The 22,409-nt window shown below is 42.2% G+C and overlaps 1 pseudogene; it reads right to left on the bottom strand.

Annotated features, from left to right (window-relative positions):
* Nucleotides 1-3,024: 3,024 nt before the first annotated feature.
* LOC125972221 (ATP-binding cassette subfamily G member 4-like) lies at nucleotides 3,025-22,143 on the bottom strand (annotated as a pseudogene).
* Nucleotides 22,144-22,409: the final 266 nt, after the last annotated feature.

Here is a 22,409-nt window from a genome sequence, read left to right as displayed (position 1 = left end):
GATTTAATCAAAATATATGTACTTTGTAATTTAAATTGATCAATAAAAGGCTCTAAATAGGCGGCTCGGCAGTGCACTGGTTAGCATGTCCGCCTCATATTTTGGAGGGTGGGGGGTTCGATTCCACCTCCGGGCCTCCCTGTGTGGAGTTTGCATGTTCTCCTCGTGCCTGCATTGGTTTCCTCCGGGAATTTGGTTTCCTCCCACCAGCCTGTGGGTGTGAGTGTGAGTGTGAATGCGGACAAGCAGTACAGAAGCTGGATGGATGGATGGATGGATGGATGGATGGATGGATGGATGGATGGATGGATGGATGGATGGATGGATGGATGGATGGATGGATGGATGGATGGATGGATGGATGGATGGATGGATGGATGGATGGATGGATGGATGGAAGGCTCTAAATCAGTGGTTCCTTGTTGGAAGTACCGAACCCCACCAGTATCATATGCGCATTCACTGAACCCCTCTTTAGTGAATTTATTTTGTTTTTTCAAATTCAAGACATCGATGTTTTTTACTGGTGCACAAAATGAGCCATGCATGAACATCACCTTGTTCAAAGAACAAAACCAACATAATGCATGAACTCACAACAAATTACACACCTGCAGTGTGACTTCTGCTGTTGCCTTTGCAAGACCTGTTCAGATATGCGTCATCACAAATTTACACGATAAATCAGGTATGTTCGGACCTCCACAGTGGCGGCTCTGAGGAACCCATGACACCGACTCACCAAACCCCCAGGGTTCGATCGAACCTAGGTTAAGAACCACTGCCCTAAATAAAAGTATTTGTTTACGAGCAGTATTATTCCTTTTCATAATTTAAATTACTGCTTGTCACGTACGATATGCCAAACATTCTGTTATGCTCTAAATAGAACCCTGACACCTGTTTATTAGCGGCAGACATGCCCATGCTTGAACAATTTGAGTCATGTAAACTACAATAAGTAGTCGGTGTACTTGGCTCTGCTCCCGTTCGGAGCCAGGAGTGGGAACCTTTTAAGATCTAACAAATAACCTTACACCAACCAGTCACAACATCATTAAAGTTTTTTTTAATTGTCAATAGGCCTATTCCACATCAAAGACATAATAATTGAAATACGGCTGACGTGGGAATTACCACTATATTTAGAAGTGGGAATTCCGTCCCAGTGATGGTACTGTATGGTGTAGGTACTCTTTGAGTTTTTCATCTGTAGTATGATTTATTTATTTTTTTGCAAAGGGGTTTTGTATGACGAATGACAAACGATTGGAAGCGAACACAAAAAGGTATACAGGTCACAGATATAGAACAAATGACAGACTAGCTGTCAGGCTGGGAACAAGGCGGAGGACTCGGATGCAGAGTCGTTTCTTTCTCTGATTTATTCCAGCACACACACTGATCAAAAGTACAACTCAAAACGCCTCTTGCGAGGGAAAACACGTGGCAAAAAGTACAAACAAAAAGCGTCGCACTGGGGCGAGACAAAAAGGCTCTGGGGATCACGGCACTAACAAAAGGCGTCGCTCGGTGGCGAGACAAAAAGGCTATGGGGATCAAGGCACTAACAAAAAGCGTCGCTCTGTGGCGAGACAAAAAGGAGGAGTCTTACTGAGAGCTCGGACGTCAAAGAATCGCTGGTGGTCGGGACGAGGCAAGACACACTGGCACAAGACAAGGGGAAGACACGGACTAAATACACACAAAAGGGCGGGGACACAGGTGCTGACAATTAGTGTCAACTACACAGGTGCACACAATCGGGATCAGGGAAGACAAGACAACCAAACACCAAGGAAGGAAACACGAACTGAAACGGAAGGGATGACAAAATAAAACAGGAAGTAAAGTTACGACACCGACGAGACAGAAAACCGGAAAAATAAACGCGACCGCATGACACTAGCAAACCTAGGTAAAATGTCCACTGTTCTCTCTCTAGTGGACATACTATAGTGGCAAATGAACCTAAATTAAAAATATATTTATGAAATGTATCAAATATTTTGCATTTAAAAGATAACAAAAAGTTCAGGTTTGATTGACATATTAAAGTCTATTAGTGAGTGTATTTGGCCGTAGTGCAGTAGTATGTCGCAACATAATGCTGTATGTCTAGCTTCTTATCAGTAGTTGGAGGCAGTCCACAGCCTGGCTGCATGTGGCAATCACATTTAGCCCACCCGTTAAATGATTTTAAAATACAGTGTTGCTTTGCTATATATAGATTGGATTTTTGAGTTTTCTTAAGCTGTAAGCCATAATCAGCAATATTAAAAGAATGAAAAGCTTGCAATATTTCAGTTGACTTGTAATGAATCCAGAATGTATGACATTTTTGTTTTTTTAATTGCATTACAGAAAATAAAGAACTTTGTCACAAGATTGTAATTTTCTGAGACAGTCCTGTACATGAGAGGGGGGGGGGGGGGGGGGGGGGGAGGGGGGGTCGATCAATAGAGATTTTTTTTTTTTTCCTCAACATCTGCACTTCCTAGACCAGGGGTCTCAAACTCCAGTTGGCGGGTGCCGCATTTCCCTCGTTAAACACACCTGATTCAAATGATCAGTTCATCCTCACGTTCTGCAGGAGCCTGGTAATTGAATCAGGTGTGTTTAACAAGGGAAACTTGGAAAACATGTAGGAATGCGGCTCCTGAGGACTCGAGTTTGAGACCCCTGTCCTAGACAGTTTTTGGTGAGCATTTGCATCTCTTCTTCCCTGCAGTACAGTTCTCCATCACAGCAAATTCAAACCAGGCTAAAAACCTGCCTCTGTGACAGTGTCACTATTATAGAATATGATTCTGCAAGTGCAAGTGGGCCTAGTTTTGTGCCTGCTTAATGTATGATATAGATCTGCAAAGTCGCGGTGGCAGGCTTAATATAGGTTGATGATATCTGACATAATGAAGACAAAATAATATATGGAAAATCCTCATCAAGAGCTTTAAGACAATAAAAATGTTACATTATTCAACACAAGTCATACGTGATTGATGAACTATTTGAAACATTCCGTCAAATTAATCAAATCATTGTTTATTATATTCTCAATTACTGGAAATGATTGTGCAGTCCAGCTAAAAAACATAAAATACATAAACAAAAAACTAGTTTGAGAAAAAAATAATTCATCATGTTAAATGCAATATAAAGCTGCTTCCAGTTTTTGGCCATGTTCCAAGCGCTCCTTTTAATGTGCAGTCCAGATGCATTGTGTTTTTCATATTGATCATGAAATTTATCACCAAACATGATTGCATGATGATGGTTGTGTAGGTACAAAATAAATAAAAGTATACTCATTTATTTCTATCTTAAATACTCATGCTGTATGTTAGTGCATAAACACAAGGAGATAATTACACAAAAAAACATTACATTCTGATTCACATTGAAAGAATTTCACATATTGTATGTAGAATATAACATTTGAGAACATATGGTTATATTAATTAATCTACAAATAAGTCCATCTAGCAAAAGAATGAATTGATTTCTAAAGTCATTTGAGCTGATATAAGTATTAGACTTACATAATATGATGTAAACTGTGTTTTTCGAGGGGAGACTTGACTTGTTTCTCCTTGTGAGTGGAAACAATCACTGCGCACACCCATGCTTGGTGTTAAAAATATATTTATGCTCTGTTGAGTTTGCTCTGACTGAACTACAGTCGTTTAAAAACAGAAGAGTAAGCCTGGTGTATTGAGGTACCGTAATTGCCGGACTATAAGCCGCGACTTTTTTCCAAAATTTTGGACCCTGCGGCTTATAGTCAGGTGCGGCTTATATAAGATTTTTTTCATGATTTTTGTGATGACTTGATCACTTTTACTCTTAACACTATTATATACAGTAAAAGCTACCAAAAAAAAAACTGACAAATAACTCGTTTTCAAATCAGACGAGTAAAAACTGGTCAAATATTATTAAAAGTGAAGACAATTTGCAATTCTAGTAATGACACACGAATTTGATGCACAATTTGTCTTCGCGGGCCACATAGAATGATGTGGTGGGCCCTATCTGGCCTTGAGTTTGACACCTGTGCTCTAAACCCTTTCTCTTACTCTGCCATATCACTCAGAGATTACACAAAGCAGTGGCGCTGTTTGGACAATCTGCATTGTAATTGTACTAAGTTCATCTTGTTTTTCCTTTTTTTAATCACTTCACTGGTTTCTTTTAAATCAAACAAGTTGTTTGATAACAACTTGTTTGATATAAAAGAAACCAGTGAAGTAATCTGCATTGTATTAAAACCCAATCAATCAGCATTTAAATTCAATTCTTCTGACATTTTGCTCACCAAAAACAGGTTGTAATGAATGTGAACTTTTAATGCATTTTATTCAGAAGGTTACTTTGAACCTTAAACGGCGGCGCGGCGTACGTATGGATTTTTACGGCCTCCGGCCTCCAGGAGGCGCTCTAGCAAGAAGCAAGAGCGAGACAGGCGAAGAAGAGACAATGCGCCGAAGAAGACGTGCTAGTTTTTGTTTACATTTTGCGCATCACGCGATCAAGACGGACATTACTGACCGAGTACACAAACCGTCATCATGGGGGACAAAATAAATGCATATGATGCAGCTTTTAAGCCAAAGGCAGTCGATGTTGATGACATTATCTTGTGTCTACTCTGGAGCGTACTTATGGATTTTTAGGGCCTCCGCTCTCCAGGGGGCGCTCTAGCAGGAAGCAAGAGCGAGACAGACGAAGAAGAGATAATGCGCCGAAGAAGACGTGATCGTCTCGCGCATCACGCACACACCCACATTCACACAAAGACAGGAAGCTTTTATACACAAACCGTCATTATGGGGGATAAAATAAATGAATATGATGCCGCTTTTAAGCTATACGTGTCGCTCGCTAGTTTAATATAATGTAGCGCTTCGTGCATGAATAAGATTAGCATGAACAGAACCTCTTCACACTCGAAGAAATGCATAAAACCGACGACGAAAGAGAGACTGAGAAAGTGTGAGGCGAAGGATATCTAACGCTATTCCAATCGGACACTAAGGAGGAAGATGAAGACGGCTCTTTTTGTACTTTTATTGGTATGTTTTTTTAACCAGCCCTGTTCGTGCTGTGCTACTGTGTTGCTGCTGTGTAACCGCCGCCATTACCGCCGCGTCTCAGTGACTTTGCTGTGTTAATTCCGTGTTGTTGTGGTATTACTGCCACGTCACAGGCAGTGTTTGGAAAGAAATGTTAAGGTATGTTATTAAAGCTTTAAAAAAAACTTTGTGTCCAATCTTTCTTTGCTAATAACTCGCGTGCACACTTCCGCGTTGCTGCGGTACTACTGCTGCGTCACAGGCAATGTTTAGAAAGACATGTTCAAGTATGTTATTAAAACGTTAAAAAGGCTTTCTATGTACTGTCTTTCTTTGTAAAAAACTCGTGTGCAAGTGCGGCTTATAGTCCGGTGCGGCTTATGTAAGAAAAAACAAGAAATATCCCTGAATTTTAGCTGGTGCGGTTTATAATCCGGTGCGGTTTATAGTCCGGCAATTACGGTAATATACAAGTTCATAATCAAACATTATTGACACCTTCAGCAAATATTTTAGCAGCGATGTGTGCAGTAAAAATAAAAAATACATCAATGTGGTAAAAGAGCGTATTTCGGGTTGTGTAAATGATGTCTGGAATGGCAACAGTACAAATCTTCTGTAAAACAAGCTACCTCTGAGCTTTTATCTTATAGCGGAGAACAAGGTAGGTGGCCAGCCGCAGGATGATAAAGAAAACGCCCAAGGCAATGAAATCAATGTAGAGCTTGGCATCTTCTACGTCCAACAGCTGAAGAACCTCCTCAGGCTGTTGTAAGCGACACGCCTTGTCTGGACAATCCAGCTCAGAACGATTCATCCCATAGATAGACAGAATCACTCCTTCAAAACCATACCTGGGAGGGACGTTTGAAAACATGAAACTTTTTCTTCTGTCAAACAATGCAAGAAAAACACTCAATGTGAACTAATGTTTTGGTACACGGGATGAACTTGTATATTGTTGAGAGAAAACTTATCAAACATCTACTGAGCAGCAGATAGTAATGCCCTCCTTGATATGTTCTGATACATATACTGCACAAACCTGACATATGACACATAGCAGGTCCACTGCAGGTACTTTGGAATTGTGTCAAAGTTCACAAAGAATCCGGAGAAAAGTAGCACCGGGACAGCTGTGACGGGTCCAACGAATGTGGCCACCTGTGAACCGGTACAAAGACATGCAGTAGTTACACACACAAAGTGACCCAAGGGAAAATCCATCCATCCAGACATCCATCTTCTTCCACTTATCCGGGGTCGGGTCGCAGTGGCAGCAGCTTAAGGAGGGACTCCCAGACTTTCCTCTCCCCAGCCACATCGCCCAGCTTACCCTGGGGGATTCCAAGACATTCCCAGGCCAGCTGAGAGACACTCTCTCAAGCGCGGCCTGGGTCAGCACGGGGTCTCCTGCCGGTAGGACATACCCGGAACACCTCCGAGGTGTTCTGCAAGGCATCCTGATGAGATGCCCGAGCCACCTCATCTGGCTCCTCTCAACGTGGAGGAGCAGTGGCTCTACTCCGAGTCTCTCCCAAATGACCGAGCTTCTCACCCTATCTCTAAGGGAGAGCCCGGACACCCTACGGAGAAAACTAATTTCGGCCGCTTGTATCCGGAATCTCCTTCTTTCTGTCACGACCCATAGCTCGTGACCATAGGTGAGGGTAGGAGCGTAGATCAACCGGTAAATTAAGAGCTTTGCCTTTTGGCTCAGCTCTCTCTTCACCACGACAGACCGGTACAGAGTCCGCATTACAGCTGATCCACCTGTTGATCTCACGCTCCATCCTGCCTTCGCTCGTGAACAAGACCCCAAGATACTTGAACTCCTCCACTTGGGGCAGGATCTCATCCCTGATCCGGAGAGGGCATTCCACCCTTTTCCGACCGGGAACCATGGACTCAGATTTGGAGGTGCCCACCCTTATCCCAACCGCTTCACACTCGGCTGTGAAACGCTCCAGTGAGAGCTGGCGATCACGGCTTGAAGAAGCCAACAGCACCACGCTGTCTGCAAAAAGCAGAGACGCAATGCTGAGGTCCCCAAACCGGACACCCTCAACGCCTCGGCTGCGCCTAGAAATCCTGTCAGCTGCCTCCGGAGTCCCACAGGCCAAAACGGCCCGATAGGACTCCTTCTTCACCTTGACGGCATCCCTTACCGCCCGTGTCCACCAACGGGTTTGGGGATTGCTGCCAGGACAGGCACCGACCACCTAACGGCCACAGCTCCGGTCGGCTGCCTCAACAATGGAGGCATGGAACATGGTCGGACTCAACGTCCCCCGCCTCCTCCGGGATGTGGGAGCTCTGCCGGAGGTGGGAGTTGAAGCTCTTTCTGACAGGGGATTCTGCCACACGTTCTCAGCAGACCCTCACAGAACGTTTGGGTCTGCCAGGTCGGACCGGCATCTTCCCCCACCATCGAAGTCCACTCACCACCAGGTGGTGATCAGTTGAGAGCTCCGCCCCTCTCTTCACTCGAGTGTCCAAAACATTCGGCCGCAAATCCGATGACACGACTACAAAGTCAATCATCGAATTGCGGCCTAGGGTGTGCACACATGAACACCCTTATGTTTGAACATGGTCTTCATTTTCACAATCCGTGTCGAGCATAGAAGTCCAACAATAGAACACCAATCAGGTTCAGATCGGGGGGGGGGGGGGCGGTCCTCCTAATCACGCCCTTCCAGGTCTCACTGTCATTGCCGACGTGAGCATTGAAGTCACCCAGTAGAAAGATGGAGTCCCCAAAGGGAGCGCTTTCCAGCACTTCCTCCAAGGACCCCAAAAAGGGTGGGTACTCTGAGCTGCTGTTCGGTGTATAGGCACAAATAACAGTCAGGACCAGTCACCCCACCCGAAGGCGGAGGGACGCTACCCTCTCGTTCACCTGGGTGAACCCCAATGTGCAGGCGCCCAGTCGGGGGCCATAAGTAAGCCCACACCTGCTCGACGCCTCTCACCATGGGCAACTCCAGAGTGGAAGAGAGTCCAGCCCCTCTCGAGAGGGCTTGTATCAGTACCCAAACTGTGTATGGAGGCAAGTCCGAATATGTCTAGTCTGAACTTTTCTGCCTCACACACCAGTTCGGGCTCCTTTACAGCCAGAGAGGTGACATTCCATGTCCCAAGAGCCAGCTTCTGCAGCCGGGGATCAGACCGCCAAGGTTCCCGCCCTTGGCCGCCGCCCAGCTCACTACGCACCTGACCCTTTTGGCCCCTCCCACAGGGGGTGAGCCCATGGGAAGGGGGGCCCACGTTCCCTTTTTGGGCTGTGCCCGGCCGGGCCCCATGGGCGAAGGCCTGGCCACCAGACACCTTCGAGCTCCACCTTCAGGCCTGGCTCCAGAGGGGGGCCCCAGTGACGCGTCCGGGCGAGGGAAAATTAAGTCTATATACTGTAACCTTCAAAAGGGGTCTTTTGAGCCATGCTTTGTCTGACCCCTCTCCTAGGACCCTTTTACCATGGGTGACCCTACCAGAGGCATGAAGCCCCAGACAACATGGTTCCTAGGATCATAGGGACATGCAAACCCCTCCACCACGATAAGGTGACAACTCACACACACATATATATATATATATATATATATATATATATATATATATATATATATATATATATATATATATATATATATATATATATATGACAGACAGAGAGAGAGAGAGCGAGAGTACCTGCAATGAAGTGGAAGCAGCACCAACTAGTAAGCCGAGGGATTGTGCAACCAGAGAAGTGCAAATAGACAGCGCTATGAAGAGGAGGTAGCGGCTGACCTCAGGAGGTTGCTCTGTCATCCAGTACACAATGCTGCAATACATGATGGGGCAAATCACCTGAAACGACATATTGTTATCATGAGTTGCTAGTTTAATTCTTACTTGAATATAATGCCTATAGTATAGTATTATTGATCTATCACCACTTGCAATGCTGCTTCCTGTAGTTTCTGCTTTTATTCATTGGACAGTCATAGCTTTTATAAATTATCATGGCTCTTTTATTAATTGATGAATACTTTATGCGAGCTTAACCCATTTGATATACATTTACATTTTCAAATGATCACTTCTACAACATTATTAGAAAATTACAACGGCCCATTTTTGTTGAGCTATTTTTGGAGCAAGCCCGCGGGGTACTCACATGGTCCTTGGGAGCTACCTGGTGCCCACAGACCATAGCTTTTTTTTTTTTTTTTACAATTCTGCTGACCAATCAGCTGGGATCAGGTACCCGTTAACGATAGTTGTGTTTCTAAGTCGGCATTGTAACTAAAATTTATGTGCACCTGTCAATCACCTTCAGCCCTCCCTGTGTGGAGTTTGCATGATCTCTTTGTCTGCATGGATACAGATACTCTGGTTTCCTCCCACCTCTCAAAAACATGCATGGTAGGTGATTGAGCACTCCAAATTGCCCCTAGGTGCGAGAGCGGATGGTTGTTCATCTCTATGTGCCCTGTGATTGCCTGGCAACCAGTTCAGGGTGTTTTCCGCCTACTGCCCGATGACTGCTGGGATAGGCTCTAGCTCCCCTCATGGTATAGAAAGGTAGTTGGAAGTAATTAATCTTCTCATTGTCATTGTGCCTGTTCACTTGTCCCCACAAATGTTATGGTTTGATCATGTGCTACAATAGTGACCATTGAACATTGCTAGTTTTTTTTTTTTTTATTTGATCATTTTGTGGTGACCCAGACTCACTGGGGGCCTTAAGCTTTGAGGGAGTGGTGGAAGTATGACACTTCTTGTATCAAAGGGATGATAGAGATCAAATCTTCCAGAAAACCTGTTGGATGCTTGACTACATCTCAAGAATTTCCAAATTTACATTCCTGCAAGTGTGATTTACAGAGAATAGCCACCGAGATTTTACATGCTGCTCAGTGACATGTGGCGCTATGTATTTTGTTCAGGTTGATGACACCTGCTGTAGAGTAATGTGGACATCTGATTGTTTTAATCTAAGGCTCAATTACTGCCAACCCACTTGGAATGGAATATCAGCCATGGTCTTGGCTAGATAATAGGCTTTCAGGCTGTACCAGTAGTTCAGATGCTCCCTCAGAAACACTGACATCTCCAGAGGAACTGAAATAGAAGAGACATGTACCTACACTGATTGACAGAATCATGAGAATTCCAAGGTGGCTGCTCTCTGCTCTTTTCTTTTTTAATACTCACAGGTTAACACAGTTGGCATGAGTGCTCCAAACATGAGGAAAAGCATTGAGAAGAAGAGAAATCCAGTGTTGTTAAGCACCTTGCTGGCATCATTACCAATGTTCAGATAGAGCAAGCCTATCACCACACCTATGACAATGTGGGACATCAGTCTGAGGTGGGTCAAAACCTGAAATCAGAGAAAAACTTGTATCTTTCATTGTAGTATGACTATATTGGTATATTTATGCTACATGTTGAATAAGTATTTGTAGAGCATTATAATCAGTTACCTGGTCTCGCCAAATAGTTATGAAGGTTCTCTTGAAGAGGATGCAAAACTGTGTCAGTGTGCTTGTAGCAAAAGTATGTCTCTCTATGTGTCCAGTATCCTGAGCAAAATTGAGACAGGTATTTTTTTATTTTTTATTACAGTACATAATCTTAAGAATTAGACCTAATTTTGCGCCTGCTTACTTGTCCCCACAAAGACTATGGTTTCTTCAAGCAAGTTTTATTTTTTAAATATTATATATTATATTTTAAACCAGCAGAGTTTACTCCTTCAAATCGAATCAATATAAATAAACTTGAGATGCATACCGCTTTTCTGACATACGACACAAACGTAATATCCACAAAAGTAGTTTTATCCTTAATTGAGCTTCTCATTCTTGATTATAGTGTGTATCTTAAAATTTTGGTTGTGTTCTTCGCTATGCTGTCAAACAATCTATTTTCATAAAAAGCCTTGATTGAATTAAGCAGTGTGCTCCTTTGTTTAGTTGAGGGGGGAAAGAAATCATGCAATTCAGAATTTGATGCACAGCAACACTTTGTTTACTCCCCACCTTGGAATGTTCTGTGGTATAGACCAATGAGCCATTGGTACCACGCTGGTTCTTTTTGTCTTCTGTTCCACACATTCCTCCTTGGACTGCTTCAAACAAAACTGGGTTCAGGTCTCCATACTCTCCTGATGCCACTTCAATGACTGAATCAGAATCAGGGAGATGTAATGTAATTGAAAAGGAGGGAAATATTAAGAAGTTTTATCATTAAAAAAAAAAAAGTTAAAATAGACCTACTGAAGTCTGCGGGGTTATGATAGGTGGGACAGTAAAGTCCCAGTCTTTTCAAATAGGGAATAAGGTAGGGGCCTGTGCCTTTGTAGATACACTGACCCTGGCCGAGGATGTAGAGCTGTGAAAGGACAAATTTGTTCAATTAATCACTCTTTAGGGGAGGGAGATATTATGGAGGATGAATCTGTGCAAAACAATTTGTGGGGTGTGGGGGCTCCAAGCTATTTAAGATTCATGGAGAAGCAAAGGTCACAAATTCTTCGACAAACAATGAAGTGAAATCAATATTTACTTTTCTAATAAATGCAATGAAAAGGTCAACAAGGTTATCTTGAGGACTGGTATGAAACAAGATCTAAAATAAAAACAAAAGTAATCCCAGAAACAAACAGGTTCTCAGAATGACTTCTCATGTTCTCATCCTGCGGTTGGATGAATGACTCATATTGTAACAAAGGCAACAGGGCAGGGGAAATGAAGGATGATTGATGAGTGTTGTGAGAACAAACAAAGAGATGGAAAAAAGGACAAACCGGGTTACAAAAGTGTGTGTCAAACCCTGAATGGGTTAACCCAGGGGTGGGTAAACCTTTTGACTTGCGGGCCGAATTGGGTTCTAAATTTTGACCGGGGGGCCGAACCAGGAGCAGATGGATGTAGTGTTTGTGTGAAGTAATATAAATGACCTGTAAAGGTCATTGAATAAAAGGTTTTGGCCTTTAGTAGGTAGTAAAGCATGGATATTCAAAAAAGTTTTTTTGAAAACAAATGCATTTACTAACAGCATTAAAAAAAAAAATCCCTAAAAAACTGCTATCAGTGATTCTCATAAAATATCCATCCATCCATTTTCTGAACCGCTTAGTCCCCACGGGGGTCGCGGGCGTGCTGGAGCCTATCCCAGCTGTCATCGGGCAGTAGGCGGGGGACACCCTGAACCGGTTGCCAGCCAATCGCAGGGCACACAGAGACAAACAACCATTCGCACTCGCACTCACACCTAGGGACAATTTGGAGTGATCAATCGGCCTACCAAGCATGTTTTTGGGATGTGGGAGGAAACCGGAGTGCCCGGAGAAAACCCACGCGGGCTCGGGGAGAACATGCAAACTCCGCACAGGGAGGGCCGGAGGCGGAATCGAACCCGCACCCTCCTAACTGTGAGGCGGACGTGTTACCCAGTGCCCCACCGAGTCGCCCTCTCATAAAATACGACACTGTTATTATGAATAACAGTCTCCATCACTTCAGTGCCTGCAGGTCAGATTAATGAAAGATGTTTATCTTATGAGGTCACATCAAACGGCAAACATTCTGACCAAATACATCATCTTGAAGAAACGGTGAAAGCATACATCCAAATAAAGTAATCAAAACGGCAACACGGTGAGGGGTATCTGAAAATCAGAGCAGAGTTTTAACTCACAAACACCTGGTAACAGAGGTGAGGAAACGGAAAACACTTCCTTAAAGTAAGCCTTAAGAACTTTAAAGGTTAAGATTAGTCACAAACAGGTGGTGCATCAATGTCCTTGAGCATCCTGCATTGTTTGAAAATGAGAATGGTCGCTAGTTTCAATCCCTGCTATTTGTACAGATCATATTCAAAATGCATTTTTTTACAACAAACTTGAAAGCCTCTCCTTCATTTTCAGTGTTCATTTGATGTTGATGTTCATGTGGCTGAACGTCACGTCGCGTACGTCGAGCCAAATTGGCCACTCTTTTTAAACACTCGGCACTGTGTCCACCTTGCTTTTCCTTTTAATGGAAGGATTCCAAGGGAAGCTTTGTGGGTGGCTTTAGCGTAAAACTGTATCCGAAAACTCGGCGCGCAAATTACAAGAATGCTGTCGTCACAGCCCACGCTCTAAATTCGGCACTGCTACAAATAGAGCGCGAGTGCGCCATTTCCGTACTACTGAGTACGTACACGCACTTGTGAGTGTGCACCGAGCTTTCTGACTGTAGTAAATGCGCAGGCGAGTGGTTCCCCATCTACTGGGGAAACGCAGTCATTGCAGGCAAAATGACCGAGAGAAAAAAAAAGTTTAATAATACAATTTATTTAGGGTTGGCGGGCCGGATTAAATGGTCCCGTGGGCCGGATGTGGCCCGCGGGCCGTAGTTTGCCCATAGCTGGGTTAACCAAATCACTTGGAAGAACAATTATAAAACATTTAATGAATTCATGTATACGGTACAAGTATGATCAAAAATTTAAATCCATGTTTGAGTGAGTGTGTGCTTCTTTGTGAAAAAATGTATACCTTGTCAAACATCTCAAAGAGTTTAGCACTTGGTTGATGGATAGTGCAGATGATAGTCCTTCCTCCCAGCGCCAAAGAACGCATGAGGGACACAACCTGATAACACGATGTGCTGTCTAAGCCACTGCAGAAGCAAACAAAACAAACTCAATGAGCATAGGGAAAGTGTGGTGAAGAGAAACAGGCATGCTTATTCATCATTATCTCTGCAGTAAGGGACCATAACAACCAGAACATGTGTCACTTATTAAATTGTCATATTCTGCAAGTGACTCACTGCAACTAAACCGATTCACATCTGCCTAAAATGATGATGAATTAATATGACTTAATGTTATTTTTGTATAAGTTAAGGAATTTGTCAATGGAAAAAAAGTAGACTTGACTAACATGACCTCAGCATCGACTACAAATTAAATCTTGAGGTTGTTGAAGATTTAATCTATTGTAGATTATACCCCATTGTTTGTGACAATGATTTAATTTATGACTGTACAAGTAAAATGTTAATTTGTGAGATATGGTCATCTAACGTCATCACTGTGACTTAAATAATTCCCCTTAGAGCATGTTTGCATGTTCACATCTGGAAGCTTCCAATATATGCAACATCTGAACTTTGGATTCTGTAACTACATGGAACTATTTTGTCTGTCCCACATATATATATATATATATATATATATATATATATATATATATATATATATATATATATATATATATATATATATATATATATGTGTGTGTTGTTTTTTTTTTACCTGGTGGGTTCATCAAAAAACATGACTGGTGGATTGTTCACCAGCTCAAGGGCAATGGCGAGCCTTTTACACTGACCGCCTGATAGTGAGCTGGTACGAGTATGAGCACACTCAAGAAGCCCCAAGGCAATCAGAATCTCATTAACCTATCAAAGAAACATGAACATTAAGAGAGCAAAAAATCAATTGGGGGAATCATAGTTGACATTAAAGCGCACATCCCCTTTCGTTGGCTACGCTCAAAATGCTTCTGACCTCAAGCAAACAAATGCCAACGTGGGGTGTGAGCGCTTGGCAATACTTGGCAAAAGTCCTTGGTTGATGCCACGAGTGTGATAATGATCAAATTTTAGCTTATTGGCACATCTTTGTATGCAGAACATTAAATTTTTTCAAGATGAACAAACCACAGTTACTTTACTTTTGGTTCTCACTGTGACCACATGTAGCTACGTGTCAGATACCCCAAATATTAACACAGCAAAATTACTTTTGAGCATGTTATAAATTGCCAGAATTTGATATATTGCCCCTGTGTACTTTGTCTGTTTTCTTTTTAGTTTACCAGTTTTTTCTTCACATCCATAGACTCATTGAGCTTCAAGTTGGCTGATACCTGTAATATAATCACAAGACAATACAAAAAAAAAGTGAATATCAGCAAGAACATGCATTATATAAAGGTTCAAATATAATGTATAACTGCTTACCATCATGGCTTCTTGTGCAGTAAGATGTGGCAGCAACATGTCTTGTTGCATGATATAGCATGACATTTTCCGAAATGACCTCAGGTCCCTGGGTCTCCCATTTACAAGGATTTGACCCTTCATTCCTTTTCCCCTAATCAGAATAAAAGATACATTCAAACGGGTACAGAAAATACCCAAGTGCAAGAGATAAAATCAGTACAGTAATAAAGTTGCTATGAGGACATTCATTTTCTATTTATTTGTTTGATTGTTGATAAATAATCAGATTTGTACTTGGTACTTTAAAAAGCGCTGATTTTAGTCATGGCAAAGACTATGGACAATAACTTTAGCATTAGAGGTGGATTAGCTCACCTGTACCCTGCCAAAATGTTCATTAAGGTAGACTTTCCAGCACCTGAGGGACCCATGATTCCTACGAGTTCCCGACTGCAGAATTTCCCAGAGATGCTTTTCAATAAGGCTTTGAATCCTAATAAAAATATTGAACATAGATAGACATGGTATTGATCATTTAGGGATTCATATGCCGTATGTAGAAACAGTCAATTAAAATTTCATCCAAGTCGTCAAGTTATGAATGAAAATTGTTAATGGACAGCCTATTTACACCTCCCATCTCGCCCGCAAGGCAACCACGATTGCGAGTGATGTGAGTCACCCAGCTCACTCTTTGTTTGACCTTCTGCCCTCTGGGAAGAGGTATAGGAGCCTGCGCTCCCGCACCGCCCAGACTCGCCAACAGCTTCTTTCTCCAGGCTGTTAGGACCCTGAACTCGGTACCCCCTTCTGCGTAGCGTGTGGCACTGTTGTGCTATTTTCTGGAATGTCTGCTGTACGCTCACTTGTTCCTTTTTGCTCCTCTTATTTATTTGTTGTGTTATTTACCGTATTTGCCGGTGTATTAGTCGACCTTTTTCGATCCAAAATCGACCGATAAAAATCGACCTCGACTTATACACCGAGTCATAAAATTTAACTTCGTATTCATCGCTTCAAATGTGATGGTAACCAAGGCCGTTTCTCATGCATCTCATTGTGCGTGGGTGTGCGTCCGTCAGGCTCATCAAACAGCGAGAAACTGAATCATTATAAAGCGTTCGTCGCATTAACACGCATCCTCAGCGACAATTTCAAATATTCTCACCTCAATAACGGACATCGAAAGCCAGGCAGCGACGATGACTGCTAGGGGGAAGTACTGGGTATTGAGCGAATGTGTGAGTCATCGCGCGTCAAGCAACGGCAATAACTACCGGTACGTAAACATTCAATCGCCATGTCTAAATGAATGTCGTTGGCACTTAGAAAATATTCGCCAAACTTGGCCAGACTTCCAGGGGAAGAGGCCGAATTTTCACTTGTTCTGGCCGACCGGAGGAACCAGCCGAGGCGGACACTTTATGGCGGTTGAGTCGTTGGCACTTAGAAAATATTCGCCAAACTTGGCCGGACTTCCAGGGGAAGAGGCCGAATTTTCACTTGTGGTGGCCGACACGGGGAACCAGCCGAGGCGGACACTTTACGGCGGTTGAGTCGTTCGCACTTTGAAAATATTTGCCAAACTTGGCCAGACTTCCAGGGGAAGAGGCCGAATTTTCACTTGTGGTGGCCGACATGGGTAACCAGCCGAGGCGGACACTTTACGGCGGTTGAGTCGTTGGCACTTAGAAAATATTCGCCAAACTTGGCCGGACTTCCAGGGGAAGAGGCCGAATTTTCACTTGTTCTGGCCGACATGGGGAACCAGCCGTGGCGGACTCTTTATGGCGCAAGAGCCGTTGGCACTTAGAAAATATTCGCCAAACGCTCTCAGGATAGAGAAGACCAAGAAGATGCCCTTTATGACGACAAACTAAACGAAAACGAATGGAACGAGCTTTTCGGAAATAGCGACGATGAAGACGAATTTTGAACTCTATGTACCGGCAATCACTTTATAATTATAAAAATAAACCAGTTTCTAAGAGTGTTCATTGTTGTTAGTCTCTCTCGGCGCGTAATATCACAGGGTCATGAAGTAAATAATATTTAAAATGGCGTATAGATCGCTCGCTACAAACTCGCGAATTTGAACACATTTCGTCAATAAATTTCGCATATTTCTGATTGAATTTTGAAGTTTAATATAATGCAACAATTGAGCTCGACTTATACAAAGGATATATCATAAAATCGTAAATTTCCGTCGAATTTTAGGTGGTCGACTTATACACCGAGTCGACTTATACACCGGCAAATACGGTATTCATTATTTATTCAGCACGCTGTTGTTTACTTGTTTACTTGATTGTCTATTGTGGGCCATGTCTTGTCACCGTGGGATAGCAGGGAACGAAATTTCGGTTTCTTTGTGTGTCTTTGGCATGTGGAGAAATTGACAATAAAGCTGACAACATCCGTTTGTGAACAAGAAAGTGTAAGACAAGTAACTGTAAGACTAAAAGTAATAAAGAATAAAAATACAGTGATCCCTCGCCACTTTACGCTTCACCTTTAGCAAATGCGCTACTTTGTGGGTTTATAAGCAACAGGTGACCGGCATCTAAACACACACTGATAGCGTGGGGCGTGCCTCTGAGCAATGTGTGTCACTGCGGACGTGACTGCGTTCAAACACAGGAGGCGGTGTGTTTATATCGCGTGTTTGTTTAAATGCCTTAATAATACATACGTATATTTCTACTTTGCGGAATTTTGATTTTTGTGGGTGGTTCTGGAACACATCTCCAGCAATAAATGGGGTATCACTGTAAATATAAAAGTAAAATAAAGAGGTAAATAAAAACATTATGTATAAAAAATATATTTTTGTGTTCAATTTTATGAGTTCCTCATAACATTTCATTTCCAATTAATGTTTGACTGTTATATTGGATAATTAACATACACCACCTTCACAAGCTTTCACCGCTCAGTGAAAACTGATAAATGGAAGACTGACAAAACCAAAAGCCAAATGGATGACTGACAAAACTATTTGTATGAAAGATGAGTTTAATGTGCATTACCTCTCCTCTTACAGCAAGATCCCTCCTGAATGGTGTAAGAGATGTTAATAAACTCAAGGTCTACAGGTGAACGTTTAGGTAGATGGGTGATGCGCTGTGCTTCTGTGATCTGGTTCTCAACTTTCTTTAGCTTTAGCATGGAAGTCTCCTGTTGCTGAGTACCTCCATTACAAATGATGCTGTCCTCTATGGAAACACTCACAGAGTCGGGTTCCAACGCCTTGTTATCCATACTCGTCTCCTGTGAGCATAAAATAATAGTAAAAGCGATAAGTTGTTTGAAACGTTATTCCATTGGAAGTACATGAGTCAAATTACCAGGCAAGTTGCAATTCAAAATTGTCCCAAATTAAATTGATTCAGTTAATCTTTATAATTTGGCGACTATGCTTGCAATATGAGTTTTGCAATCCAATTCCATCCTCTTGACAAGACTCTAAGTAGCAGAAATATGTAGTCAAACTCTTGATCACACATCAATATGGAGCCATAATCTAACACTGTGTAAGCGGTTCTTAAGTCTGAGGTGGTACAGTAATTTGTCCACTTTGAGCTAGAGGTCTCATCTAATCTTTCATGGGGTTTTTAATCCTCTCTGGGATTAAAAACCTTCTTTTCCAGCCTTGATCTGTTGGGGGCAGGAGGGGCAGCAGTCACTTCCTTGGGAAAAATCTGCAGACTCATGTCCGATGCCAAGCCAATGTATGGGAAATGAATACTCCTTCACTTGCCCCCGACTTCACACTTAGACACACTCATTTTACTGACAGCATAGAGTGGGAGGTCTCAACCTTAGTTTTTAGTAGGTGACAAAAGGTTCTGATAAAAAGAGAGCAGGGAACAGGGGAGACACATTTCATGCCAACATGTCACGAGTCAACCTGGCGAGTACTCTGGACGAAAGCCACAGTCCACGGGGAGAAGAACTCAATGGCCTTGGATCACACCATCTCAAGTGCACTGTTATGCTTGAATCTCATTTGAAATGTTTCACTGCAACCAAATGGAAAAAATTGTTGGCACCCTTCTCTTAATAGAAGAAAATCCCACAGCGGTCACAAATATAACTTGAACCTGATGAAATAATGAAAAAAACTGCATACAATTGAAAAAATGAAAATGCTTCATTACTTTATACTTGTGGTTGAGCAGAATTATTTTTGAAAAACAAACTCATGAAACAGGCCTGTACAGAAAAATTATGTTACCCCCAGAATATACTGCAAATAATTTAACCATAGGAACTTGTTTCACCAAGGTTTGTCCACAGATGTCCTCAAACACACATCATAATCAGTCACGCAGCCTAAACATGAACCAGGGAAGCAAATGAGAGAGTCGTCTCAGGGGATCATAAAGAAAATTATGAACATGATAAAAGTAAAGACTCCAATCGGCTTGACGCTCCTGTGACTACAGTTGCACATACTATTCAGAAATTTAAGAACCAAAGATATGTAGACCTCTCAGGACATGGCCGCAGGAAGAAAATTGATGACAAATTAAAGAGCCAGATAACAAGCACACAAGGTAGCAAAAGAGCTCAGAATGACTTCCAAAGAAATTAAAGGTGAACTCGAAGGTCAAGGTACAAGTACATTAGTGTCAGATCACACCATTTGTCCTTGAATTTTTTTTTTAATAAAAACGCAAGACTGGAATTTGCCAAATTGGATGTTGACTAATCACAAAGCTTCTGAGAGAATGACGAAGCAGTCCGAGCGCCCTTAATCTCTCCGCACCAAAGTCCAGAACGCCATAAAACCCACTTCCGCCGATGTTGAGCAGAACATGCCCGCCGCACTAGTAGCACGACGTATCACACGAGACGAACACACACAAAACGGCCGGACAAACACTCAGTAAGCACTCACAAAACACCGAACGGGACAGAGAGTGGCCGCTGCGTGTGCACGCGCCGCCATCTTGAACCAAGTGTCGGACTATTCTGAAGTGGCCTTGTATGAGTCTTGATCTCAACCCTATTGAACCGATAAAAAGAACTAAAACATGCAGTCAAAGAAAGCATCCTTCAAAGTTGAGACAACTGAAGAAGTTTTCTCATGAGGAAAAGGTCAAAACACTTGCCCATAGTGTCATTGAAAGTGAAGTGAATTTTGAACTTTATGCGTATCTGTATGTTGCACTAGATGATCCACTAGTAGCAGTAAGACTATCAAACTATATTTGCTGTACAGAGAAGCTTTAGTTTCAGTAGTGTATAAGTACGTAGTAGAAGACAGAAGGGCCAGTTGTCCGTGACCAGGGAGAATTCAGTTTCAGCAATGTGTGCAATCCTATAATAAGGTAAAGTGGCTGTTGTTGTCCATCACCAACAGCGCTGGTCAAGATCTCCTTTTTAGGACTGAAGTAAACTAGTAGATTGAAAACTACAGCTGTTACCCCAAGCCGTGACATCAGCTTCTTGTCAGGTATAAAAGCTACGGGCCTGACAAGAGGGGGGTTCGTTGTCTCTCGTTCGAGCAGGGGTCGTTCGTTGGTTCCAGGGCTCGCTCTAGCACGGGTTCGCTCGCTCCCCCTTTTGGGGGGGGGGGGGGAGGGCTTTTTTACATCCATGCCTTGTGCCACTCAACTTTTTGGAAAGACTTCACTCTGACATTGGTTGAATAAAATCTTTTCCCAATCAGCCGTGGTCCCTGAAGTGCTCATTCGTCGGGAAACAGCCACCGATCACCGAGTATTTTTTGAAGACCAGCGAAGCAGCAAAAACCATATACCACAAAAGTTAACAACATTTTTCATTGCAGTGATTGCCTCAAATGGTTGGGTAATATGTATATTCCGGTACATACTATAGGCTACAAAGCTCAAATATGCAGTTTTGCATCAAAGTTTGCAATGTAAAATTCACATTTAGTGCTCAACAAAACATTGAATAGCACAACTGAGAATAAACTGCCAATCGGCCCAAAAAGCTTGTCTGGGATGCTAGTTCAGGCTGGCTAATAGTTCATTTACACATGTTGCACAGTCGCTCCTAAACTTGAAACCATCTCCTGTATGGTGGCAAATAAGGTAGTTACAAGTGTGGTTCTCAGAAAGGGACAACGAGGAAACACTGATAAGCTGTGCTAATTGCTAAACTAATTCACATAATAGTGTGGATTCTACAAGGTTAATAAAAAAAAAAAGTTTGGCTATCCCTACAATGGCAAACTGTAAAATAATCTACCGCGGATGGCATCTTGTCATCTCCGGAACATTTTCAACTGCGGCTGTTTTACCACTTCAAGGCCTGGATGACTTATTAATGGAACAAGACATTTTTCAGCCAACCACAAAATCCTGAAGCCAAATGGTTAATTATAGGTTTGATACTTTCAATTTTTAATACTTTAATATTACTATGGTAATAAACAGTACGTAACGATTAACAGTAGGTCTGTGAAGTGATTTTGCCCCTATGTTAACACGAGAATGCTGAAATGCTGTATATTGAGATCAGACCAAGCAAAATAGGTTAACAGTGCAGGTCTCCCATGACTTAGTAAGCTAAATTGCTGAGGAAGTTTAAATGGGGAAACAAAAAGAACAATTTCTTCATTGAAGCTACAGAAGATGCATACACATTCGATCTAAATTGTTGTGTAAATAATGTAGAAATGTTGTATTGCTTCATTTTAAACAACCATGGAAAGAGTGGTTATTATTTTAACCAGATTTACTTTTAGGTTGCTACTGAAATTAACATCAATATTCAATACAAGAAAAAAAAACTAAATAGGTAACATAAATTTAAGAGATTTAAGTAAAAAGGTATTTTGAATTAACAATAATTACCCATAAAGGGTAACTTGTGTGACATTAAGTATCTGCTTTTATCTAAAACAACATTTAAAACAATAACAGAGGGAAAAAGGCTGTACTTCAAGTTAATTTGGAAATTGGGTGTTGCTCTTACGTTATTTGTTGTCAAGTATGACGTCCAAGTTTGATGAGGTTGTACCGGCTTGAGTCTTCAGTATCTAGCCAAGAGTGTTCTCCACCATCTCTTCTCGCCGGGCCCCAGTTTACAGGGTGCATTACTACAGGAGGGATGTGGGCGGGAGGTCGGCTCGGGTTGACTTGGTAGGTGGATACTGTAGATGGCTGGGGGAGGGGCTGTTCTAACATACCTGAGTCACATGAGGGATTAAGCAACACCTCATGGAAATGTCTTTTTATGCCCTTCTTATCTTTATCATTTCTAATTCCTTTTTATTTAATTTTATTTCAATCGCAACTTTACAGGATAGGATAACTTTGATGTCTTAGTTTTCTCATAAGTAAACATAAATGCAGTATTTGCT

Source organism: Syngnathus scovelli, chromosome 7 (genome assembly GCF_024217435.2).
Source record: "Syngnathus scovelli strain Florida chromosome 7, RoL_Ssco_1.2, whole genome shotgun sequence".
Classification (NCBI taxonomy): Eukaryota; Metazoa; Chordata; class Actinopteri; order Syngnathiformes; family Syngnathidae; genus Syngnathus; species Syngnathus scovelli.
This window is presented reverse-complemented; position numbering and strand designations above follow the sequence as displayed.